The sequence below is a fragment of the Danio rerio genome, chromosome 14 (assembly GCF_052040795.2).
Source record: "Danio rerio strain M-AB ecotype USA chromosome 14, GRCz13ab, whole genome shotgun sequence".
Taxonomy (NCBI): domain Eukaryota; kingdom Metazoa; phylum Chordata; class Actinopteri; order Cypriniformes; family Danionidae; genus Danio; species Danio rerio.
Genome location: NC_141034.1, coordinates 26,188,023 through 26,197,222, shown reverse-complemented (window position 1 = coordinate 26,197,222; position 9,200 = coordinate 26,188,023). Strand labels below are relative to the sequence as shown.

The window sequence follows — 9,200 nt, the reverse complement described above, 5'->3', positions numbered from 1 at the left end:
CAAGTTCTGAGATCAGGCTCAATCAGCTGTATATCATGAAATATATATGCTTAAAAATATTTAGGATAACTTCCAATAATACTAAGTACTTCAAAATGAACGACACGTAATAGACATGCATGATATTATCAGACCTTAGAGTTTAAGTTAATTAAAAATACAAATGCCAAAATATAAAATTCTCTCTCGTCTCTCTCGGATTAATAAAGGGTCTAAGCCGACAAGAAAATGAATGAATGAATGACTACATATAATTGGACCAGGGTTATTACATGGAATGTTAAAGGGCTAGGGCATGTGATCAAAAGGAAAAAAGATATTAACCTGTTTATTAATCTGAAAAAACAAAGAACTACTATCGCCATGTTACAAGAGACGCACTTATCTGATTTAGAACAACTAAAATTAAAACAGGATTGGGCTGGACAGATATTTTTTTCACTGTATAAAACAAACACCAGGAAGAGGGGCACAATTATTTTGATTAGTAAGCAATTCCCCTTTATTTTAGAACATCAAATCAACAATCCGGATGAAAGATATGTATTAATTATAGGCACAGTATATGGGGATATCTATCACTATACTTAATGTCCACGCCCCAAATGAGGACTCCCCTGAATTTAAATCTAAAGTGATACTTTTGTTTAATCAGTATTGCAAGGGCCTGGGAATCTGTGCTGGTGATTTTAATTGTGTCATGGATCAAAAAATTGACAAATCCACTTCAGAAACACTCTCCCACCCTAGAGCTTCTCTGGTTTTTAAGGAACTTTGTAATGAGTCAGGGATTTCTGATGTTTGGAGAGAATTTAATGGGGAAAGCAAAGAATAAACTTTTTATTCCAACTGCCATGTTCTAGATTGGATTATATCTTAATCCCCATTCAATATCTTTATACAATCTCTTCATGTCAGATTGGCTCGATTGTTTTGTGCGATCATGCTCCAGTTCATGAAATTATGTGTACATGGGACCACAAGGGTCTGGAGATTTAATCCTTCCATGTTGAATGATTCAGCTTTTTGTGAATCAGGCCAGGAAGGGTTAAAAAGTTACTAGACAGATAAGGAAAATTCACCAGTAACATCTGCAACTATTTAGGATGCTGCAAAGTCTACACTTAGAGGGCATATTATATCTTACACTTCTGAACACAAGCGGATTTGGTCTAAAAAAAAGACAGGAATTAGAAAATGAAGTAAAGAGGCTAGAATGTCTACATAGTACAATACATGCTAAAACAAATTGGGCACAATTAGGTTGAGCCAAAGCGGAACTTAATTTGAATCACACAAATCACATTAAAAAATCTATTTTCCTTTCAAAACAAAAGTATTATGAATACGCAAATAAACCTAACAGTTTACTGGCCCATCAAATAAAAAAAACACAGAATGAGAGAATAATTAAATCAATGAAGACCTCAAACGGGTAAATTACATGTGAAACTGCTTTAATTAATAAATTGTTTAGAAACTTTTACAAATTACTATATAAATCACAGGTTAATTCAGGACAGTCTGATATTACAGAAGTTTTAGATAAAATCCCCCTGACAACTATTTCTGATGAAGATAGGACACACCTTTGTCGCCAGAAGAAGTCTTTAGAGCAATCCATTCTATGCCCTCGAACAACTCCCCAGGGTCGGACGGGTTCTCTTGTGGATTTGACAAAACTGGCTAGAACTTTCTCCCATTCTACTACCCGCTCTTTCAAAACAAAGCCAAGATATAATCACAAACTGAGCACTTGCAATCAATATACTATACCAGCAGCTTTATGTAGAATTATGTAGAAGCAATGTCCATGTGTGTTTCCTCGTCAGTTAGTAACGCTATTTTACATTGCACAACAATTAATCTATCAGGCTTTTTGGCTAAAAATAGAGAAATCACAGTTTAGTTAGTTATTTTTAGATTATTTTTTATTTCACTTCTCTTGCTGAGCATGAGCTTAGCTGTTGAATGGTCAACGTATGAGACAGCTAGGCTAAGCTAGCTTTAATTTTGATTGAATTATTCTCTAATCGGTTGCCTGTTATGTCGTGAATATATCCCTGTAATGCATTCTGCAATCCTTTTTTGTCTGGCTTTCTCAGATATCTCACCTATTCGCCAAAACTGACATTATATCCCTGGCAATGTTTGACACAAGCGCATATTGTAAAAGCCATGCCAGGCACGAACGCTTGACATGCAGGTGTAGCAACAGAAACGAAGGAGGGCGGGGCTTAGCGAAAGGTCAATTTAGCCACTAGCTGAATCTATAAGACAATGTCAACATCTTTTTAGATTAACAGTACGAGACGAAAAATATCTGATTTCTTTATATGCAGATGACGTATTGCTGTTTCTGAACCAGATAGGTCAGTCCCAGCTATACTAAAATGTATTTCAGATTATAGCAGTTTATCCGGATATAAAATTAACCTGGCACTCTCTTTCCATATTCCTAATCTAAACGATATTTCGTCCCTTTAACCTTTTAGAATAACATCTGTAGGTTTTAAATATCTTGGCATATTTATTACACCAATTCTAAAGGACTTATTTAAAGGACTCTTTTTGAAGTTATTAAAAAACACCTTAACATTTGGAGGACACTTCCTATTTTTTTTTTTTGGGGGGGTAGGATTAATGTAATCAGAATGAATATTCTCCCTAAATTTTTATATTTATTTCAATTCTTTCCTTGTCACTTACCCAATGCTTTTTAAAGACATTTATAAGCACCTTTCTACATTTATCTGGAATCACAAAATGCCCAGAATTAGCCTTAACAAATTTATGAAAACAAAAGATAGGGGAGGTGACGCTTTTCCAAACTTACGTCTTTACTTTTGGTCGGCACAAGTGAAGCATATGGTCAGCTGGTACAATGAAAGAACTGACTCTAGATGGCTTAACATGGAGGCAACAGCCTGTGCGGCTCTCCCAATAAAGTACCTGCCATTTAATATAAATGTAAAAAACTTGTATGTGTTTCAACAAATTTCATTATATTAAATACTCTTTTAACATGGGGAGACATTAAAAAGCATTTTAACCCTGATTTCCCAAGATCTTTGCAAAATATTGTTTTTTCAAATTGCTCTAAATCAGGGATTCAAAAATTATCGTGCCTCTTCACAGACAGTACACTTAAATCTTTCCAAAAAAATTCCAATCAATGTGATATACCACAATCCAATTGTTTTCAATACCTTCAGCTGCGTCATTTCATTAAATTTCTGTCCGATAAGGGTAAAATGAGATTTGAACTTGTAGCCATAGAGCACAAACAGTTTTTCCTAAGGGCTAATATCCAAAATATATAAAGTTTTGTCTAACTCATGTACTTCTTCCATTGAGAGTTTGAAATGTGTGTGGGAAAAAGATTTAGGTCACGAAATTGAAAAGACGGATTGGTCTGATATATGTAACAATTTGTATTCTAAATGTACTTCAATGGGTGTTCATGAGCTCAATTATATTAACAGAGTTTATCTTACACCCTTGCGTCTGAAAAAGATTTATAGAAACTCCTCTGATCTTTGTTTTAACTGCAAAAAAGGGAAAGGAACATTCCTTCACTGTTTCTGGTATTGTGACAAAATCATCTCTTTTTGGCGATGACTCTTTAAGATAAAATTCAGTTTTTCTCTAGAATTGTATTTGTTGAATGTGTTGGACCCCCACACCAAACATTTGTTTTTAATTTTGGTCTATCTGGCAAAGAAATGTATACTTTTAATGTGGTCATCTCCTCAGGTGCCTTTGTTTAAAATGTGGTTGTCTCAAGTATGTGTGTTATTTCCACATGAGAAACTCACCTATGATATTCATCAAAAATCAGATGACTTCTGGCAGCTATGGATAGCTTTTTGGCATTACATTAATAATCTCTCCTGATTTTCTATTCTATGGAATATATATATATATATATATATATATATATATATATATATATATATATATATATATATATATATATATATATATTTTTTTTTTTTTTGCTCCTAGCTTGACTGTATTACCATGTTTACTTGTTTGTATATTTCTCCCTTTTATCATTTTGTATTTCCCCACTGTATGATTGAGGCTGTATTTGTATGTGCCGATGTGTCAAAATAACCAACGACAAATAATAAAAAAAAATTCTAAACTTTTATTTGATAAAATCATGTTGGACCAACTCAATTATATTTAATTGTGTATATGTTTTTTTTAGCTAGTTCTACACTAATTTATTGGATGGAAATCCTGCCCTCAATTAAATTGAGTTCATCCAATGAGTTATTTTTTGAGTGTGTATATATAGGTTAATATCAATATAAACACACAAGAATACACATATAAAATATAGAGTTTAATTAGGTTATCGGGACATTCTACCTGAAACATGCATTAGGCTATCTGTCCGTAAATAAAAACATAAATATAGTCAATAAAAAAGTATTTTATTCTAAAAATGTCTAAAATGGACTGATGGTTGATTTCTGTCAATTTGCTGTGTAAAGGATTATGTAATTTATTTGGTTCACAGAATTTTGTCCTTTATTAAAAACACTTTACAAATGTACAAATGCGTCATTGTCCTCAGCCCAATTGAACCTACAGCTTTAACATTTCTGTTATGCTAAAAACTGTTATTTAGAAGAAGAAAAAAACTTCAAAAACAGCAAAGTATAAGTTGTTATCATTCACATCAGTTGATTAAAAACATGAAATTATTAATAAATTCAACAAATACACACTAAATAAATATTAATAATTGGGCAACACGGTGGATCAGTGCTTAGCACTGTCACCTCATAGCAAGAAGGTTGCTGGTTCGAATCCCGGTAAGTTGACATTTCTGTGTGGAGTTAGCATGTTCTCCCCATGTTGGTGTGGGTTTCCTCTGGGTGCTCCCGTTTCCCCCACAGTCTAAATTATGTTTCCCAGTATCGGGTTGCAGCTGGGGCATCCGTTGTGTAAAACATATGCTGTATAAGTTGGTAGTTCATTTCACTGTGGTGACCCCTAATGAATAAAGGGACTAAGCCGAAGAAAAATGAATGAATATAATACAAACAAATCTACAATTGTCCCCATATTTCTGTCAGTCCTGTCAATACATCTTTGAGTCTATGAATTAAAGGGAGTGACATCATTTGATGGAGAAGCTGACAGTGATCAAGGATATCATTGAATTGTATGATGTCATGCTTGTTTTTGTATGATTTTTTGAGGAGAACAAGCCCAAAGGTTAGGCCCTGTCAGACTGTCTAATTTTTTTCTAAGTCAAAATGTATGTTTCTGGTGGAATGACCCTATCGCAGTTTGTAAACTATTCAAGATTGCCTTCTCCTTACAATAAAGTATTTTAATAACCCACCTGATATGTTAAAATAAAAATGTATTAGGTTAACACTATATCTGCTAACACTATATTTATCACTATATCTCATATTTTAATCCATACATGCAAGGTTAGGCTGCTACAGAGGTGTACTTAAGTAATTTTACTTGATTACTGTACTTAAGTATTATTTTTAAAGTACTTTTTTACTCCTTTCAATTCTATTTACAGTTTTCCCTTGCTGCTAAAAAACCAATATGGCCATATCTTAGCAAATTATTTTCTTTTAGTGATATTAGTAATGATCAATTCAAGATGTATAATTATTCAGTAAGAATGTATCAGATTGTTTTGCTTTTCAGCAATTTAACTATATCTCTTTAAATTTAAACATGCTAACAATATACACAATTTTTAATTCATTGTATGATACATAATTTATTCTATTTGATTTAACTTAAAATCAACTTATTATTTAATATATATATATATATATATATATATATATATTTTTTACTGTATAAAATAGCCGTTAGTGTTTCTGTTATGTATTATTCGAATATTTTAAATGTAAAATGTATATAGGAATATTTTATTGCGTTAACTTTTATAATATCGGCATATATATTTTACCATGTCAACTCATAAACTTTTTTAATATAAATAACGATTATTTACTTTTAATTTAAATTAATTTAAATACTTTTTAAATATAGAATTAATTTGTAAATATTTGAAGGATGAACGTAATATATTTACATCAGAAAATAATGCAATAATCTATTTCTACCTAAAAAAAGGTCCTGTGTGTTTTTCCGGTGTAAAACCACACAAAACTGTTTCTTCACAAAACTTAAGTGTTTAAACCAATTAAAGCAAATGTCATTATGCACATGCCTGCTAATATTCAGTATGAATATATCAGATTTTTTTTGCTTTTCAGCCCCCAAAATAAGCTTGACTCTCAAAAGTCAAGTCTTGTAGTTTGATAGTTAAATACAGTTAAATACAATAGTTTTAAAGAAGGATTAAACATTGCATATAGTTCGTTCACTTTGTGTTGTGAAAGATTAAAATCTTAAACAAGACTCTCTAGTTTTTTTTTCCACTCTAAATAATAATAATAATAATAATAATTTCTTGACAATCAAGGTCACTGTACATCAAAGCAAGAACAACTCTCTATACTTTTACTTTTTTAAAGTGTATGTACAAATTTAAGATTGATTCTTGAGTATATTTCTGGCAGGGGGCAACACAGTGGCTCAGTGGTTAGCAATGTGGCCTCACAGCAAGAAGCTTTTCTGTGTGGAATTTGCATATTCTCCCCGTATTCGTGTGGAGGAAATCCATGCCAACAAGGGGAGAATATAAAAATTCCACACAGAAACACTAACTGGCTTAGCCGAGGCTCAAACCAGTGACCTTCTTGCTGTGAGGCAATAGCACTACCTACTGCGCCACTGCGTCACCCCAAGTGCACCCTTCATTTTTTAAAAATATACACATTTGTGTCATATTCATATACAGTGCTCAGGCATAACTGAGCACACCCCATTTTAAAAATGAATATTTTTATCTATTTCTTAGTGAGTATAGGTAATATATATTGGTGCATTTGAACAAAACAGATTTGTTAAACAGATATCCATTCATTTTCTTGTCCGCTTAGTCCCTTTATTGATCAGGGGTCGCCACAGCGGAATGAACCACCAACTTAACCAGCAAGTTTTTACACAGCGGATGCCCTTCCAGCCGCAACCCATCTCTGGGAAACATCCACACACACACTCATACACTACGAACAATTTAGCCTACCCAATTCACCTGTATTACATGTCTTTGGGCTGTGGGGGAAACCGGAGCACCCGGAGGAAACCCACGCGAAGGCAGGGAGAACACGCAAACTCCACAGAGAAACGCCAACTGAGCTGAGGTTCGAACTAGCGACCTTTTTGCTGTGAGGCGACAGCACTACCTACTGCGCCACTGCCTCGCCCCTTAAACAGATATATTTATTAAAATTATATTTTAGTCACAGAACATCTTTAGAGATGGAAAGATAACACATCTAAACTTATCCAAAATATTGCAAAAATAAATTGCAAACTACAGCATTTCAACAGAATTGTATGTTTTTTGTTTATCTTTATTTTTGCTACTTTTAAATTGTTTTTGATATTTTTTGATATTTTCTATAACATATATATTTGCTATACTAGTTTTTGAATCATTCTTATAAGTTATTTTGTTAGAAAAGCTCCAGATTTGGCTTCAGTACTGACTAATCTAATGTATATGCACGAATATCAAACTGTAAAGCATTCTATAGAAAATAATAATTTAAATAAATAAATTTAAATTTTATTTCTCAAATATGCTGAGCACTGTATACTGCACTCATATAGCCTATTTAAGGACAGGCATAAGGTAACCATGGCGACAGAGGTCAATAATAAGATAACAGTGACCTCTGTTGGTGAACTGTTGTAACTGGGGGATCGGGATGTGATGTTTTTTTTTTATTGTTGCATTATAACACAATTACAATTGCAAAATTCGAATAACAATTATCATCTACATTCATAGAACAGAGCACAAATAATAAAGTCAATAAAATAGTAATACAAAAAGATACACTTAAACTAGAATAGACACACAAACACAACTAAAAGAAAGTAAAAAAAAACATTTACAACAGGTTTTCTGTTAATTTAAATTAAATTTTTTTCAATAAACTAAACAGTCTTCTTCCACATTTTGATTGTATTAACTTTAAAGATTTACAGTATATCCAAAATTCCTTTAGGGAAACTATAAATAGTGGTTTTGTTTTAAGGCACTTGCATTTATGAATACATTATTTCGCTAAAATTAGAATATTGTTCAATACAAATTGAATATTAACATTTTCCCCTAATAAACCAAAGAAAATAACATTTTTAGAAAATTGGGAGGACAACTTGAGAGAATTCTTCAACCACTTGAATGAATCGGACTGAAAGGTTCTGCTATATAAACATTCAAAAAATAAATGTGCAGTCGTTTCAATATCACTTTCACAAAATTAAATCTATGTCTAAGAAACTCTGAAGATCGGTAAATATCATAAAACATTAAAATTTTTTGTGATGGTGTATCAATTTACAAGAGCCTTTACGTTTTTATTGCAGGCAGAACAAATTTTTCATGTTTATGAACGAAATGTTAATGAGTTTAAATTGTTTTTGCATGATAATTTATCAGTTGACTTTTTTACGCAATCAGAGGAATCCTTAACAATTGACAGGGATAATTAGTAAAACAATGAAAAGTCTATAAAATTTAGTTTTAGCCTTTTGTTAATTTAATCTTTATTTCAAAGGAACATGTTTAAAAACAAATCAAATTAATCAGCGAAAACTATATTTCAAATGGCACTTTTGGCGACACGGTGGTTAGCGCTGTCGCCTCACAGCAAGAAGGTCGCTGGTTTGAGTTCCGGCAGGGTCAGTTAGCATTTCTGTGTGGAGTTTGCATGTTCTCCCTGTGTTCGCGTGGGTTTCCTCCGGGTGCTCCACTTTGCCCCACAGTCCAAAGACATGCTGCTCAGGTGAATAAGCTAAATTAGCCTAGTGTATGTGTGTGAATGAGTGTGTATGGATGCTTCCTAGTACTAAGTTTCAGCTGGAAGGGCATACACTGCATATGCTGGATAAGTTGGCGCTTCATTCATTCATAAAGAGACTAAGCCGAAGGAAATTGAATGAATGAAAAGCACTGTTATTAACTAGCAATAAATATATTAGAATGATTTATGAAGGATCTTAGTAGATGGTAAAACATACTAAATAAAACAAGTATTAAAGTGCAGGTTAAATTATGTAATACA

General features: G+C 32.6%; 1 protein-coding gene across 3 annotated transcripts in view; it reads left to right on the top strand.

Annotated features, from left to right (window-relative positions):
- The window catches only part of ssrp1a (structure specific recognition protein 1a), a 108,453-nt gene that overhangs the window by 24,495 nt on the left and 74,758 nt on the right, over nt 1-9,200 (top strand). The window lies entirely within an intron of this gene.